This window comes from Lutra lutra, chromosome 9 (assembly GCF_902655055.1).
Source record: "Lutra lutra chromosome 9, mLutLut1.2, whole genome shotgun sequence".
NCBI lineage: Eukaryota > Metazoa > Chordata > Mammalia > Carnivora > Mustelidae > Lutra > Lutra lutra.
Genome location: NC_062286.1, coordinates 78,775,852 through 78,793,909, shown reverse-complemented (window position 1 = coordinate 78,793,909; position 18,058 = coordinate 78,775,852). Strand labels below are relative to the sequence as shown.

At 49.8% G+C, this 18,058-nt stretch overlaps 1 pseudogene; it reads right to left on the bottom strand.

The window, feature by feature from the left end:
• Window positions 1-1,519: 1,519 nt before the first annotated feature.
• Window positions 1,520-18,058, bottom strand: part of LOC125109837 (ribosome biogenesis protein NSA2 homolog) — a 48,256-nt pseudogene continuing 31,717 nt past the window's right edge.

The window sequence follows — 18,058 nt, the reverse complement described above, 5'->3', positions numbered from 1 at the left end:
AATCCCCCAAGAGCCCTCAGTCTGTTCCCTGTCCTGCCTTCAGGCTGAGGTGGAAACGGCAGCCCTCCTCACTTCCTCTGGACCCGCCCCTCTCCAAGGCTCCCAGGGTTCTCCAGCTGTAAGGGAAGACCAGCAGATAGGAGTGAGTGGGGCCAGGGAGGAGGGAGACAAGCACCACCACGATGAGTGCCTTAAGTTAAGCTCTGTGGCCCTCACAGCTTTTCTGAGGCTGACTTTGCTCCCCTGAGCGACTTCACTGGGACAGTCACAGGGTGGCGTGTGTCCTTAATACCATGTCGCTTGCCAATTTCCAAATAGCGTACTTTTGGCAGGAAAGGAGGGCCCGTTTGGAAGTGAACAATAGTTCAAGGCAGGAGATGGCTGCTGCTCACTGAGGTATCTCCAGGGTGTAGCTCGTAAGAGCCCCGTGAAATAGCAGCATGAGCCCGGCCAGGAAGCTGGGAAAAGTCCCCCGCCCACCAGGCACTCCAAGATCACCCAGACGAGGAGCACAGCAGGAGGCAAGGTGTGCAGCGTGGAGGGGAGAGGTCCCAGGAGGAAGAGGGTCCAGCTGAGCCTGGGAGACTCAGAGGCTGGCAGGGATTCCAGGAGACGAAAAAGCTCCGGGGGGATGCTTTCCAAGGAGGGCTTCCAGCCAGGAAAATGCTTGCAGGTAAGAAGGGACGTGGAGAATGAGGGAGTCACCCCGAGGCTCCCTGGCCCCCTGAGCCCTGGGCTGCACGTGTTCCCAGTCTGCAGCAGCTCCCCCCGCCCACCCTGGGGTCATTAACCACGGCAGGGGAAACACCTGCCCCTGCTCTGCGCCCGGGGTTTTATGTCGTCTTCATTGCTTCGTGCTTATCTCATTTATGATTATAGAAAAGATTCTTGGCAGCTGTCACCAAATCCTAACAGAGCCTTTAATGTCCCTCGTATATCCTGAGCGTGTCAGTAATTCCACACTCCACATTTATGCCTTTCTTTCGCTTGCAATAAAAGTTTAGAAAAATGTAACTTCGACAGAAATGCCTGTGAGGACAATAAAGAATATAAACACTCGCTCTCCTAGCGCTGGAGGCAAATGTGTGCGAGTGTGCAAGAGCACACACGCAGAAAAGTGTGGGCTGAAGTGGCCGTGGCTTGAGGAAGACACCAGGCTGTGGTGAGTGGAGAGCCTGAGTGCCCTGGAGAGAAAGACCGTCAGTGTGACGGCTGGGCCAGCCTGGGCTTTGTCGGTGGGTGTGGCGGGGGAAGCTTGAAGGTATCATAGCTGATGCGTGTACTCTCTCGCCTCTCTTATGGGCGTTAGTATGGTTCTTTGGCTTCTACTAGGGAAATGATAGGACCCCTGACACCATGTCCCTCTCACCTTCCTGCTGGAGACAGGAGCAGGGCCTTGAGTCAGGCCCGGGTACCATGGTGTGGTCATCGTGGCCAGCGGAGCCTGGCTGGGGATGGCAAGCCCCTAACAAATCCTCTTAGCAAAGGAGGCATTCATTAGCAGGCCTTCAATGAGCAGTTATGGGATAGCTGACCCCATGGAAGGTGGCAGGTCCAGGATAAGCTCCTCGGCTCTCAGAGTGCCAAGTGTCGTCAAGTCCGGGCATGCTATGTTCACAGGGCACATGCACTGAGCCCTTGTAAGAAATTCTGAAGCATCATGCCACCTGCCCAACAAGCTGAGGCCTGTGTACATTCAAGGGAAATCAGAATGTTTCCATATGTCCTTCGAGGTTTTGTTGTACACTCGTATTTGTCATCCCACCTCAGCGGCCCCAGAAGCCATTCAGAAGTCCAATCAGAGTCCTGCCATACTTGGAATGTGGGCGGCCCTTTCGAGTCAAGGCGGTGAGCTCAGACCTGCCTTTGCCACTCTAGCCTACCCACTATGTACACAGTGTGCGCAGCGGTATGTCCACAAAGCCAGCCAGGGCACCTAGAAGCAGGAGCTCCCCGGAGAGAAGAGATGCCCACCTGTATACTGGTGAGGGGAGAGCAGGTGTCCATCACCAAGCATGGTGGCTGGGCCTCAGGAGATGCTCAGCTCTCCTCTCCCTTCCCTCCCCTTGCTGCTGGGAACGGGGCTCAGGCCACGGCGAAAAGCACTGGCTCTCTTTGCTCCTGGTGCTCCTTCTTTCATACTCCAGGGCTTTGTAAGACCTGGCAGTTGCACAAGAGGGTGGCCCCTAGGAAGGATCTCAAAGTCACAGCAGCTTTAGGGGCTTGGCCTTCCTGGGGAACCCAAAGCCCCAGCTCCCTCACAGTATGGAAGGGTGGTAAGAATGGGCAGCCTCTGTCACAGAGAATGCCTCAGCAGCCATTCCACTGTCTTCTGGGTCAGCACTATCCCAAATGCAGGTGAAGTCTGGAGTCTGCCACAGCCTTCAAGTTTCCAAATTGGGTGGTACCCATGTTGGGAAGTCATCTAAGGGCCCGAGTAAAATTAAAAGTGAGTCAGGGATGAGCCTTCAAAACTACATCAGAGGCTCTTTAGAAAATTTACTTGGGTTTACAGAACTCTTAGCTGTCAAGGGTCATCCCCATGACACTTAATGAACCTGGATTTAAATTCTGGCTGGGAGACATTACTGGAGAGAGGCATCGCCTAGAGACAAGGGGTGTCTAGCTTGGAATGGGAACTGCTCCCGGTGCCTTTGGGATTGTAGGATTGCTGACCCTGGGCAAGGGATCTAATGCCTCCTTAAGGAAGTTCAGAGAATACTAGGTCTGATTTGGGGGATGTGGTCAGCTTTACAGATCATTGGTGTGCACAAGGCCCAGGGAGCACATGTGAGCCAAATCTAAGTTTTTCACCTATCTCAAATATGGTTTTGGTCCATGTCTGGGGTGTCACACTGGACAAGTCACCCACAGCTCAATGGAAATTCAAGAGAGTCAGGTTAGCAGGAATGGCCTTGTGGTCAAGAAGAGGAAGAGGCCAGATACAGCTACCAAAGAAGAACCCCTCCTCCCCTTCCAGCCCACACCCAGTGCCTCAGCTGTTGGCCCACACAGTGACCCTCAGACTATAAGAGGCACTTTGGGAAGCCCAGGGGCTGAACACTGGGACACCCTCTAGGCCACAAGAGGTGGATTCCTCTAAGGTTATGCCCTGGCCTGTTGGCTTGGTGGACAGGAGGGACCAAATCTTTCTGTGTATGGGCTCTTTCTCGTGGAGCTCTGTGTGGGTAGAGAGAGTGGTGTTGTTCAGACTTTGTTCTGATGCCTCCTGTCCCACCTGTTGGGAGTTTTTATTATAAATGACAATATCATAAGACCTTTATAGGGAAATCCTCCCATCTTCCAATCACCAATCAGCAAGTCTTCATTGAACAATTACTGTGTGCTAAACTCTACTAGAGCTTTAAGAAAAGATAGTAAGATGTAAAAGAAGAACCTTGAAAGAGAGGATAAAGACCTTGAGAAAACAGCTGCAGGACAGGTCCAAACAAGCAAAGTGCCATAGAAGCGAACTTGGCAGGAACTGAGTTGCCATGAAGACAAGGGAGGGTGGGAAAAACCTTGGAGTTTTGCAGTTCTCAGCTGCTGAACTGTATGGAAGGGAACAAACAGAGATAGAGGAGCTGGAAACCCTTGGTAAGGCCTCGGCTCTGCCCTTTAACTGCTGCATGATACCAGGCAGGGCGCTAACCTCCCCAGGCCTTCCCTTATCTGAAGGATGGATAAGATGACATTTGTCCTGCCTACCTTCTGGGCTGCTCGTGAGGATCTAATGAGACTGGGCATGGAGATGAAGCTTCTAAGAGTTATGGAGATACTATTGGTGCTGAGAAGTCTTGGCCGGCGAGACCTTGGGAGAGCACCAGAAGGAGTAGTCACCCCAGGGTCCCATGTCCTCAAACACTGACGTTTTCTTGGATTTCTGCTTTCTCTGCCTTTCTCTGTCTACGATGTCCTTCTAATCCTCTAAGACCTGGGTTAGACCCTACTCCCCCAGGGAGCCTACCTGGATCTGAGCTTCCTTATTCTGGGCCCCATCATACTGTATGGATGTCCTTCTGCCTCGTGGTCCAGCTGATCATTTGTATGACTCTCCTCTGTTGGACCAGGAATGACTAGGAGCTAAGACTTATATTATTCATCTCTAAATTCCAGAACCCACAGAAGGTACCCATTTGTGGATGGGAGCTGAAGGCGACGACCTCGTACGTCCCTGGAGGCTCCATGCCAAGAAGAGGTTCTAGGCTCTCACAACCTAAACAGACTGCTCTTCCCTCTGAGCTTTCTTACTCTCTGCTCAGTAAGGATTTGAAGGCTGTTTCTGATTTGGAAACTAAAGCCAGAGTGCTCTTGGTGCCGTTTTCCAAAGTCAACATTCCCAAGCTGAACTGGGGTGAAGAGGAAACAGTGCCCCTGGACCTCGGAAGAAAGGATCAGTGTGGTTCCATTATTCAATTAGGCTGAAGAACGCTCACAGGCGTGTCCCAAACGAGGGGTGGTGGGGGCACCAGGGAAGGCAGATGCTACGTGTTAGACCATCCTCCCGCTCTAGAGAGGGAGCCTGGGGCAGGTGGTGGGGATGTGGGGGGTTGGGGGGAAGCATGGGGTGAAAGGTTAGGGTGCTGGCCTCAAAGATGCCACTAATTATACACATTTAGTCATTCAGGGCCTCCTTTTTCTCATCTACCAAATGCAGATACATTGTTATTTCCCAGATTTATTGTGCGACTCAATTTAGACAATCTCTATAAAGAAGTTTTTGAGAATCTCCGAAGCCCTGCTGTGGTCTAATGGGAGGTACACAGGGTCATTCATGGGCTATGCAATCCTGGTTAAGTCGCAGCTTTCTCTGGACTTCAGAGTCTTCAATGGAAACAAACAAGGTTTTGGATTGGATTGTCCTGATAGGCACTCAGAGTTCAAAATGTTCATGTGAAGAAGAGACACATACATAGTTTACATTCCAGAACACACTGGTTGGCTGGCATCTGCATAGTCATAAATTATTGCTATTGTCAGCCTAATTAAACATCCATAAAATGTTGACTACCACTCTTGGCCTTGTACTTGTTGACATTTTATTGTTTGGCTCTTGTACTATCATTGATTTTGTGGATACCCATATCTTGTGGTCCCTTTAGACCAGCACTATCCAATAAATATGATATAAGCCACAAATACACTTTAAGATTTTCTAGTAGCCACATTAAAAGAAGTAAAAAGAAATAGGGGAAATTGATTTTAATAATATGTTTTATTTGTTCCAATATATCAGAATAGTATTATCTCAACATGCATTCAACATAAAGCATGTCTTTACTATTTTTATTGTGTTATAACATACTTAGAGCCTGTGTCAGTTTTCATCAGTCACATTTCAAGTGCTCCATGGCCCCTTGTGGCTGGTGGCTACCATATTGGACAGTGAGGGTCTGGGTTGTAAGCTGCCTGAAGGCAGGGACTGCATCCCGTGGCCTTTAACACCTCCTTCCTTTAACATCTCCTTCAGTCCTTACTGTCATCTGCGAGGCTGATACAGTTAACTAATGCCATCTTATACACAAGGAGACTGAGGCTTTGAGGAAAGCAAGCACTTGTCTAAGACCATAGGACAGGTTGTAACAGACATGACCTTGGAACCTAGATAGTCTGAGGCTGGAGATGTAGAGGATCCTAAAATGGCTGCTGCCTTCATTTACTTGTCCACTTAGCTGTGGCCTCACTGCTTAGTCAATCTGGGTGGACACCATGCCTCATACCGACATGGACGAGGCACTATGTTCCTTCATTATGCAAAGAGACAGAAGGTGGTGGTTTCCTTGTTAGGTTTCTCTCTCCCTTTCAAGAGAAAGATGAGGCTGGAGGATGACTCTAGAATTATGATCAGTTTCTTTATCATTATATCTGCAAGCCTGGTTCAGCATCTCCGGGGAACCAGGGCTGGGTGCATTCCTGCATTTCAGACTGTGTTTCCCCTCCCTGTTATCTCCCGATTCTGTGAGTCTCCCTGCCTGGCTCCTCGTTCCTCCTTGGTCTGTATCCTCCAGCGGAGCCTGGAGATGGTTATCACACACACTCTCCGTCAGACCTGACTTGAGCCAAACTAAACATGGTTTTCTCTCTCACATGGTGATCTCAGCTCATTGCTTTTAAGAACAGACATCCCATTTGCTTTCCTGATGAAGATTCTCATTGTGGAAGCCTAGGCCTGCCTGCAGCCAGGAAAGATGGGTCTGTGCCACTCCAAGGGGAAGCCTGATGGACTAGCAAGGTCCTTGGCTACAAGCTACTCACCAGCAGTTTCAGGTGATGGTTCTAGAAAATGGGTGAGGAAGTCCCGGACTTGAGGGCAGGTGGAGATGCAGGAGACAGAGCCAGAACCCGTTAGCCAGTATTGATGCTCACTTGGAAATGCCTGGCTTGGGGGGGCAGTGCTGGGGCTGAAGAGGAAGCAAGGTGCAGAATTTGAGGCCCCCAAGCTGGAGTAGACAATACCACAGTCAGGGCCCTGGGCGGGAGATGAGGTCTGAGAAGGAGGGGCCCCTCACAGGCAGGGACCACAACCCATGTTCTGTGTACCACCCCTTCGGTGTGTGGGCACATAAGAAGTCACAGAATCCTTGGGATGAAGGAACCTTAGAGGTCAGCTGTGTGGATCCCCCTACCTAAAGCCAACGTGGCCCACACAGTGGGCTCAGTCAGTGCTCTGGGAAGTCCCAGACTTCCTTGGGAAGGTTTCAGGAATAGGATTGTCCTGCGCAAGATTTGGTACCAATTATACTAAAAATTTACTCTTTGTTTATCTGAAATACCAATTTAACTGGATGCCATTATTTTCATTTGCTAAGTTTGGCAACTCTGCTTAGAGGCTCTGCCCAGAAAGAATGTGGGGCTCCTGGATAGGGATTTCTACCACCTACTCACCCACCAGTTTAATCAGACCACCTCTGCTTTTATCTCTCAGTGATAGCTAAAACAAAACTAGTAACCAAACCCAATCCCTGCCTCTCTGTGGTCTACGGTCAAGGAGAATGGTAGGCATTCCAGCAGGAGATCTGGGCATGGCCAAGGTTATTAACTCTCTCCAAATAGGTGAAAGTCATGTTAAAGGAGAAGTATAGATCTCTCCTGAAAACCAGCCTAGGTGTTTTGCTGTTGTTTTGGTTTTTGAAGGAATTAATCCACAAGATGATGTGTTGTGGGTGAAGGAGAGATAACTGCATGTGGGAGGGATCCTTCCACTGTCCGTCCTGCCCTCAGGTTGCCCAAGACCTTCAGCCCAGAGCACACGCTCCCTCACCTCCTATAGCAGCTGATGCTGGGCTGGGAAGAGGCACCGGGACAGTCACCGGACCCCGGGGAAACCTGTGAAATTAGCAAGATATGGGGAAGGACCTAGGTGTTAGGAATTGACACTCCGAATGGGGAGCAGTGGGGCCACCAGGGGAAAGCATGGAAATGCTTCAGGTTCCCACCCCTCGGGGGATAGCACTAGAGAGAAGTGAGGGCAGAAGAGGAGAGTCCTGGAATGAGGAAACATCCTTATCACCCTCTTTCTGTATGTATGCTCACCGGTACTTGCTATTTTCTGTGGTTGGGTTTGTTTATAGTAGCCGTCCTAATGGATGTGAGGTAGTATCTTGTGGTTTTGATTTACCTTTCCCTAATGAACGATGTTGACCATTTTTTCAAATGCTTAGTAGCCATTTGTGTATCGTCTTTGTGGAAATATCTGTTCAAATCCTTAGTCCATTTTTTAAATTGGGTTGTGGATTTTGTTGTTGTTGAGTTGTAGGAATTCTTTATATATTCTGGATATTAACTGCTTATCAGATACGTGATTTGCAAATATTTTCCCCCATTCTGTGGGTTGCCTTTTCCTTCTGTTGATTATGCTCCGTGATGCACAGAAGCTTTCTATTCTGAGGTAGCCTAGAGATTGTGCATTTCCCCATGATCATGAATTGGTGAGAGAGTCAGGAGGAGGCCAGTCTTGGTGACAGGAGTTAGCATCTGGGGCAGGAAGGGAGGTACCCACCAGGGCCTCTTAGCTTCCTGGAAACACCCACATTTGGGGAAAGCTTCAGTATTTGAAGCATGTGGTCGGGAACCTGATGCCTGCTGGGCATGGCTGCTTCTCCCTGGGGCTCAGACCCATACACTGGGCACTGTGCACTGGGCACTGGGCCCAGTTTGAGTGACAAGACCTGGCATTTCTGTCGATTGCAGTGGCCGCTTCTTAGAGCAGCCTAAAGGTCTAGATTCTTTAGGGCCACCCATCCCCCCCACCCCCAGGGGAAGAAGGGGCAGTGCCTGGGAGGGAAAAATGCACATCTCTGTTTCATGTTTGACTGCCCTTGGAGTCAGACCTGCCTGAGGCTGGGTTCAGCAGTAGGTCCTCTCTATGGAGGTTTGCAGTGGAGAGGAATTCCAGAAAGACCCAGAGCCGGTACCTAGGCTGGGGCTAGAAGTGTGGGCTTTTGGGGGTAAGGGTGTGACCTGGTCATTAAAAGCTGCCAGTAGGTAGAAGGATCTGACCAAAGGTGCCTGGGATCAGCCATTGATAAGCACTTTGAAAAGCCAAAGTGACTGCTCTTTTCCTGAGGAATATGCCCCAGGGTGGGACTCCCCATCATGCTGTAGAGAGCAGGCCTGTGTCTGTCTTCTAAGCAAAAGAGAATGGGCTGGCACCGTGTGTGCCACCAGTCATTGGGAGCAAGAGGAGGGGAGGCCCTTGTTCCTGTGTCAGCAGGGTCACAGTGAGAGACAGTAAGTACACCAGACAGGCTGACAAAATTGGCCACCGTTCCAGTGGATGCTCTTTAAATACATGTTCCCTTTTTATTTGGAGGAGAGGTGGAGCTGTGTGTGGGAAAGGGCACCGAGGGAGAACCTTCAAGGCTGCTACAGTTTCTCCTCTGGTTTTGAGAACTTAGTTCCATTCCAGCTCCAACTTAGGTTGCCTTCCAGCACAACAAGAGCCCCCGAGTTTGCTATGCCTTTAAGTGCAGTGAAGGGCCATCCGTTGTGACTTCACAATGACCCTTCGGGGCTCTTGTTCCACCTCTCCTGCTACCCAGATGCGGAGACCCGAGGGGAGTTCAGGAAATGCATCTTTCTCCATCTTGATACATCATTGCTCAGTTTATCAGGACTTACAGATCAGGCCACCCCCAAAAATTAGTGCTGCCTCTGGGGAGGAGTCCTGACCTTTCGGATGAGCCCCAAAGCCAGGGTCTTTTGCATAGGGGAGTCCAGACTCGCTGGGAAAAGGAAAAGGCATGGTGGTGGGCAAGCCCTCTTGTTCAAAGTTTTAAGTCCAGGGGAGGCAGTCAGAGGACACCCAGCTGGAGGGTAGAGTTCATGGCCATGCCGGTGAGCCTGCTGTAGGGAGTAGGCAGAAAGTCACCTTGCAGTGTCCTTGAAGCCTGAGGGTTTGAATTGGTGAAGAAAGGGGAGACAGTTCTTCTTTGTGGACTGGGAATAGGTGTGGAGGGGGGCAGTGGTGGGGAAAGAGGCCGGCAAGGCCCAGATTTTAGAAGGGCTTGAAAGTTACACTGAGTGTCGTCTTGAACCTGAGATTTTGAACAATCGCTTGCTAATATTAATGGGCCCTGGATTCCCCTTGCAATACAAAGAGGCAACATTCCACACTCCCCATCCTGCGTCCTTTCTCACTTAAAGCTTCTCAGCAACCTGGAAAACCTGTCTTCTGTCTTGGACTGGAAAAGGCTCTGGTATTGCCCATGGCCCCTGGGAATCTATATGTTTTCCCTGCTGGGAAGGAGCTCAGTTTTTAAAAATCCAAGAGTTTGCCATGAGACGCAATTTTCTCTTGAAAGCAGTTAGTGCCTGCTGATTCCTTGGCACACAGTTGCTTTGAAAAATAAATTGCAAGCTCCATACAATTTCCCATAAATTGTATCAAAAGATGTCTTTCTCCTTATGCATTTTATTTTTAAACAGGTTCAGACTTTAGCCTCTAAGTAGTGAAAGATCCCAAAGCACAAACTCCCTCCTCATTGTAGATATGAAGGTTTATATATGAAGTTCCAGATGAGATTAGAATCCGATTATGTTGTTGATGGACGAGTCAGTGCTGCTCCCAGCAAACTCTATGCTGCTGTTTCCAGGTGAGAGAGAGGTGAGAAAGTGCTGGTGCCTCTAGATAATTGTGGGATGTCAAAAGGAGGATGAGAAGTCATTAAAACAAAAACAAAATAGGGTCGGCTGAAGGAGGAGAGAGGAGGAGAGGAGTTCGGGAAGGAGGAGAGGAGAACAATTCTAGGGCATTGGAGAACATTGATGGTGGAGGAGGTGAGAGGCGGACATGGGGCTCATGCCAAAGTGGGGAAGCCAGGGACCTGAAAAGGAGTCCCCAGAAGCCCTAAAATATGACCATGGCTGTTTTGTAATTCTGCTTATACCAATTTTGCATCAGGAAAGAGGGCTGCCCTGCCCCTAGAACCCAGAACTCGTTTATTATCCTTTGCCTATATAATGGTGTTCATGGGTTAGCCTGAGAATATACCAGCAAGCATAATAGGACTGCACGGGGGAGATTTGTTCTATTAACTGACTTCTGGGGCACAGAGGACTTGTAACTGGGGCTCCCTGAATCCATATTCAGGCAGGCCTTCCTTGGAACATGATGTTGGCATAGGAAGGTAGTTTGTTCAAGAGACAGATTCAAACACCCAAAATGATTCCCCTTGGTAGGACCATTGAGCAAGGAGATTCCCAGATGTATACAAAGATCCATCTTCAAGATGTTTGTATACCCATATACAGAAACCGGTGTTCATAATAGCTAAAACATAGAGGCAATCCCATTGTCCATTGACGGATGGATGGATACACAGAATGTGATACATACAGACATACAATAGGATATTATTCCATCTTAAAAAAGAAGGAAATCCTGAGACAGGCTACAACATGAATGATGCTTGAAGACATTATGCTAAGTGCAATAAGCCAGGCACAAAAAGACAAATATTGTATGACTCCACTGCTACAACGTACTTAGAGCAGTCACATCCGTAGAGTCAGAAAGTAGAATGGTGGTTGCTGGGGGGCCAGGGGCAGGAGGGAATGCCGAGTTGCTGTTTCATGGGGGCAGAGTTCCCATTTCACAGTGAAAAGAGTTATGGAGGTGGTTACACAACATTATGAATATATTTAACACCACTGAGCTGTACACTCGAAATGATGAAAGTGATAAATTTTATGATATGTAGATTTTATCACAATAAAAAAATACACACCAAAGAGTTTATTTTCAAACCACTGATACCTGACCAGAGGCCAGAGATAGAGATAGAGATAGAGAGAGCCTTGTAGTGGCTACCTGGGTCTCTTGAATATTCTTCAGATGGAAGGATAGAATGGTTCTTAAATCAGGGGCAGTGGAAAAATTAGATTCTATTTATGAAAATGCCCCAGAAAGCAAAGTTTTCAGGTCTGTGCTCTGCCTTTTGGAAGAATGAAGCCCACATAAGCAGAAATTCTCCCTTGGACTGGAGGTTTTCCAACTCTCCTCAAAATGGAATGGTGGGGGTTGGGGAGAAGTTAGCATTTCTCGGGAGAATCTGCTCTGAGGGGTCACTGCACACACTGGTGTGATCCCAGGGCAGCCCGGGTGGTTCAGGGCACTGAATGGAAGTCTGGGATTCACAGCCCTCTCTGCCACTTACCAACTAGATACATTGGAAAAATGACTTAACTTTTCTAAGCCTCAGTCTTCACATCCATAATGAGGGACAGGTCAGGGAGCTTTTGCGGAATTATAAACTACCTGAAACTATGGTAGCTTAAGACAGCAACCAGTTCCTAATTTCCCATGATTCTCTGGGTTAGCTGGGCTTCAGGTGTGGGCTGCCATGGCTGAGGGAGACAGGCTGACCTCCTTCCTGGGCCTGTGGCCTTGGCCCCAGGTGGCTGGAATAGCTGGAGTCTTGCCCTGTCTGGTCCCTCTCCCTCCCGGAGTGTTGACTGTGCTTGTTCACATAGCAGTGACATGGTTCGAAGCTGTGAGAGAGGGCAAGCCCTGATGTACAAGCACGTTTTGAGACCTTGCTTTGTGTTTGCTAATAGTGCCTCACTGGCCAAGGCAAGAGGATGGTCAACTCCAGATTCGAAGGATGGATAATTCACTTCCATCCACCTCTCATTGGGATAAGGTGCAAAATATTGTGGCTTTTTCTTTCTTTCTTTTTTTTTTTTTTTCAATCTACCACAAAAGATAATGACAAAATCTACCTCAGAGGGGTTATTGTGAGGATCCTTTCAGATAATGCATAGAAGCAAGGTTCTTGGCCCAGTCCCGGCACATAGTAGGCCTTCCATGAATACAAGTTTCCTTTCCTGCTCCATCTCCTTCCTGATTAAGAACACATCTTTATGAAAGACACAATGGATCTGTTGACTCTAATTCCATTCTCTTTCAGAACACATGGAAATTGAAGCCATGTGGGGCTTAACAAGAGATCAAATAGTGCCTTAAACGTCCCAGGGCAGCAGCCGTGTCCCCAGAGTCTGGGCGGCCCCTGTGATGGGGCCTGCCCCGCCTGGTGCTCTAGGCCCCTCTCCCCCCAGACTGCTGCAGGTCGGTCTTTTTTTCATTACAAATTGCTCATAAGCACACACATCCCCAGATGCCCGCATAAAAGCTGGTATTAAAGTTGTGTAATGGTGGTGTGAGCCTTGTTACGATTAGGGCAGCAGTAAGCTGTTCCCCAGAGCTTGGGGCTCCAGTGGGAAAAGCCCTGGGAAGCCATGCCCACTCCCCAGTACAGTCTGATCCCTCCCCACTACTACCCCCAGGAAGGTTGGAGGGGAGAAGATACTGAGCTGTGCAATCTGTTGGTGAACCAGGAATCAAGAGAGTAAGAATTAGCAGGAACACACACCTGAAGAGAGAAACCCGAGGGAAAGAAAAGAAGCATTTGAGATTTGCACGGGACTCTGCTAATGAGGGTTTTCTGAGGCACGGACCACAGCACTTGGCACCTGTCAGAATATCACGCCCTACATCTGAATGGCCCTTCCCAGGGACCGATCTTCTTGTTCTCACAGCCAAGTGAGCTCTGCAGACACCTCAGCCCCATTTTATGGACGTGAACACTGAGGCTTTAGACCTGTGTTGTTTTTCATTTCCCAGGAGTGCTCTTCCCCCTGCATCTGGGGTCCCCTCCTGTTCCTTGATCTTGATTGAGCCATCATCCCTGATGACAGCACTGAGGAAACATGAATTAATGTCCTCTAGAATATGCAGTCGTTAACAAGCATGAGTGTGTGTTGTGTGTGTGGTCATACACCAGAAAATAAATCATCCTTGGCCTCCTGCCATCGGAGCATCTAGAGTTCTTACAATGACTGGATTAAAATTGCATGATGAGAAGCTATAAAAACCTGAACCTGGAGGCTACAAGATGTTGCAAACTAGGAAAGGGGTTCTGGCTTCTAAGAAAACTGGTCAGAACCAGAATGGAAGAGAAGTCAAGTGATCAGGTGCAGGCCAGCCTTTGGAGGGTCATGATAATAATGATTACAACATTCAACCTTGAATAGCACTTTGCTGGATGCCAGAAACTGTGCTAAAGATTTACGTGGATTGCTCCCCACCACCATCACCAGCACCCTATTCAGCATTACCCCCACCCGTGTTCAGTGCTCCCTCCCAGCTGGCTGTTTCCTGCTGGCATCTGGTTGATTTTCCTTCCCCACGCTCTTAATGGAGGCCCATTCGTGTGACGAGTGTTGACCAGTGCTTGGTGCATGGAAGTGCTGTATGTCATTTCTGGGCCACGGCACTGAAGAGTCGGTACAGGCTCTGCAGAGCCCTGTTCTGTTCACGGAAGCTTATGGTAGATGGGGTGGCCCCTGGTTGTAAAAGCCTGGATCTGTTGAGCTCCCATGTGGGGGACAACTGCCTTGGGAGGTGCCTGGACCTGTAGCCAGCTTTGCTTGAATACGGAATAAGCATCTGTTGTTTCAATCTACTGAAATTTGGGGGCTGTTTGTTATCGCAGTGCTATCTAGCATATTCTGCCTCTTGGACTTGCCCTGGGCACTCAGGTGATAAGTGAGAACACCAGGCTTTGAAGCCAGATTTGGCTCCAGAGCACAAAGCCTTTACTGCCATCGTGTGATTCCACCAGCCAAAGTCATGACTGGTGGGAAGTCCTGAAAGGACTTTTCAAACTGGAGGTGACCTGATGACCGCAGGGTTTAGGGGAGCCTGACCTGGCTTAGATGTGGAGGGTGGGCTGGACCAGGGAGACGAAGAACACGGCTCTGCCCCGTCGGGTCACCTGAGGTTCATGCTTCCCCAGCCTCTGTCTCACGGGGGAACAGCTTCATGGCCTGCCCTGCCTGGGCACTGTCACTGCTTTTTTTGTGTGTCTCTGGAGGACAGCTGCTTCACCTCGGGAGCAGGGAGGGTAGGGTGGGAAGGGGCAGCTGGTGTGCCTGCAGGGGTGATGCTGCTACGGAGGGGGCAGAGAAGTTGTCCATTCCCCTCCCGGCTCCCCCGGGCGCTGACAGCTTACTCGACACTGACTTTCTTCCAGCGGACCTCTCTTTTGGGGTCCCACCTTAAAACAAATGCCACGTGCCCAGAGATGGGGTTGGTCATTTTAATGGGTTTTTACTGTCAAGTTCCGCCATATGGTTGTGGTATTAGTTTATGGCCGTGTTTCCAAAGCTTGCCTAGACTTAAGATTACCTGGGGCCAGAGAGCATACCCTGTCCCCCACCCGCCCTGAGGTTGTGATGTCATTGGTTTGCTGTAGGACCTTGCATTTTACGTGCTTAACAAGCCCTCCAGAGGACTTCTTCCTCTGCAAGATTTGGAAATAGTGACTTACGCGGTGCCCAGTCCCTCTGACAGAGCTGTTTGGGGAGTGAGGTTATGGGTTACTTTGACGTCATGTGTACCACATAGAGCCCTTGTCTCTGAACTCCCCTTCAACCAGGGAAATCTTTTTGTCTGTTTCATTTCTTTACTTGAAAAAAAAGACTTAAGTTTTAGTTTAAAAAAAGAATGACCCGGGGCGCCTGGGTGGCTCAGTGGGTTAAGCCGCTGCCTTCGGCTCAGGTCATGATCTCAGGGTCCTGGGATCGAGCCCCGCATCGGGCTCTCTGCTCAGCAGGGAGCCTGCTTCCTCCTCTCTCTCTGCCTGCCTCTCTGCCTGCTTGTGATCTCTCTCTGTCAAATAAATAAATAAAATCTTAAAAAAAAAATTAAAAAAAAATAAAAAAAAAAGAATGACCCAGTCGTTCAGAATGAAAGCCTCTGGTTTACTACATACCTCGGGATTCCCTTGGAGAACCCAGGCAAGCATTGCTTTGCAGTCTCCCTTCCAGGAACATCTATGATTCTTCTGATGAATGGTTTGCTTTTTACCTTGGTGACCTTGTCAGTCTTGCAACTAATGGTACCATCCTCTGGTACCATTGGCTCTGGGATCTGGGAAACACAGAGACGAAGTGACAGTTCCCTTTCACAAAGATTTTCTGTAGCATCTAGGATTCGTCTTCTTTTTCTCCCCTCATTTTCCAGTCATTTGCTACAATATCATTTGTATCTCAAGTGCATTTCTACATATGTTTTACACAAACTTTATTTGGAAGGAGGTGGCGTGAACACAAGTAAAGATAATTCTGGGGTAATAGTTATACAGAATCATTGGCTCAAGAGTTTCAACTTGTGGGAACTACAGGAGCTTAATGAGAGGACAGTCCACCATCCCCCAGGGATCCTGGGGCACAGAGAGGGGAAGTGATGCTCTAGGGTCAGGAGACAGAGAGGCATCTTGGGAGGGAAGCCAGGCATCCTGATGCCCAGCAAATTCTAGTCCTTAGACACTGCCCGGTGCTGGGGGGCGCCCTCCAGCATGGCTGAGTTCCCTGCTGCCCAGAAACAGCTTTCTTAGCACCTAAGACATTCAACAGTAGGGAGTCCATTCCTCTGGGTCTTGAGAACTCTTAAATGTTCAGAGTCTCAATGAAAAAGCACAGAGATCCCTGGAAAGGAAGCAAGCCTCTGGTGTCTCAGCTAGTTCCAGGGGAGTCTCAGGAGGTGACAGGGAACACAATTCCTGGGAAAATGAGTGAGCCAGGCTGACCCAATGCCTGAGGGCTCAAGCCAGCAAGGGGCGGGGTGTGCTTCGGGTGAAAGAAGCAAAAACTGTGGCTCTTCCCTGAGTCTGGGGCCTCTGTGGGCCTCCTGCAGGCTCAGACTAGGATATGGGAAGAAGAGGAGAAAGATGGGGAAAAGCCTAGTTGGCAACTCTGCCAAAGGCCAACTGGGCAGAGTTCCCACTTACTTCCAAGTGCCCTTGAAAAGATTGTGCCCCTGTCCCCTGGGGAGGCAGAAAGCACCAGGGTGCTCTGTGGGAGCCTGTGTGGAGGACCCTGAGAGGGAGAACAATGAGCTGTGGAGGGAAATGCTCCCGGAAGAACTCAGAAACCATGAAACCTCGCCCAGTGATGGTTCAGGTTTGGTTCCTACCCTAGTCTCTTGGCTCAAAGACCCCATGGCTGCCAGGACCTGTGGCTTGTGGCCTTGTGTCCTCGGTGGGACCCAGCCCTGGCCCGGACTTTCATGAGACACACATGCATGTGCATGTGTCTGAGTGTGAGCGTGAGGCCTGGCGGGCACGCAGAGGCCCGCCGCTGTCTATTACATGCAGAAACATCTGTTTTCTGCAGAACCTCCACAGTATCAGATGTTTTACTACAAGGAACCCCTTTAAAAAAAAAAAAAAAATGAAAACTGAACATGGAAATCAAGGTAACCACATTTTAAACGTTTATGGAAGATAAAGGTTTAACCACAGGTCTTTCATCAAATGGTGGATACCAGAAAAAAGTCGAGGGAATGCTCTCTGGCTGTCCTCACCTGCACGGTGAAACCTTTGCCGAGTCTCACCTAATTCAGTGTCGGGGCCTCCGGGCAGCTGGGAATATTCAGCACTGTGTCTAAATGCCGGTACACAGCAGCCCCACCATTCGGCCCGGTCTGGCCATGACCACTGGGAGGGAGGGATTTGCTCAAATGAAAAGCCCAGACTCCAGTGTGACAGGCAAATGGCACCCCAGGGCTTACAGCAGCATAAGGCTCCTGGCCTCCTCTGGAAGGATGGGCCTCTGACTGGTTCCCAAGCTGTGAGGGTGTGGGCAGGGGAGGCAGGAGGGCCTGGCCTCTCTGCCCCTTTGTTCCTGCTTTCCTGGGGTCCAGCAGTGCTGGGCCAGATCAGGAAGGCCCCTCTGTGACCTCCCTGTGCAAACAGAAAGAGCCAGGGGTTGAGCCTCTCTCTGAAGGTGCTCTAGCCTCCCAGAAGATACACTTCTTGTGCATTTCAAGGGTTCTTCCTCCCAAGGACTAATGCATACTGGGATTTTATCACATTTTCTCGGCGGAAAACTTTTCCCGTGTTACAGATGGGAAAATTGTTGGGGGGAGGAAGGGGGATGTCCCAAAGCTCCCGACACAGTTCTGAGGTTGCCTGGCACGCCAGCAGAGAGAAAGGCTGAACTTTCCTGATGGGGACTCGTGATGGGCTCCCAGGGTGGCACCCCTTCTCTCCCTTCTGCAAGGTCTTGAGCCAGTCACTCCTCCTTCGATCTGAAGTAACTTTTCCATTTTAGGGCAATCCCTCGTCTCCCAGCTCATTGCAGGGACTTATCTCTCTGCCCATCAGCCGCCATGTCCCCCGAAGTACATAAAGTGTAGGATGGAGTGAAGGATCAAGTTGAATTATGTGACCTGCAGTTTACAGCAGGGGCCCTCCAGACATCCGATCCAGTGTCTGAGCTCAGTTACCTCGGCTCTGGCTGAGGCTGATCAGACTTTGGGGAGAGGGGGCGGTTCTAGAGGGAGAGGATGCTGAGGAGGAAGGGAAGGCTGTGAGGGCTGTGAGCTCCGTGCAGCAGTGGGTCCTGGGCACACTTCAGGCCTCTGTGGCCTCATCACCATTCGCCACTGAGCCATTCCAGTGGTGGGAGGGTGACTGGAAGTAGGCAGTGAGATGGAGCCATGGGACATTGCTTTGGCTGCTTTGGCATGCCAGAGAACTGGGTCTCCCTCCCC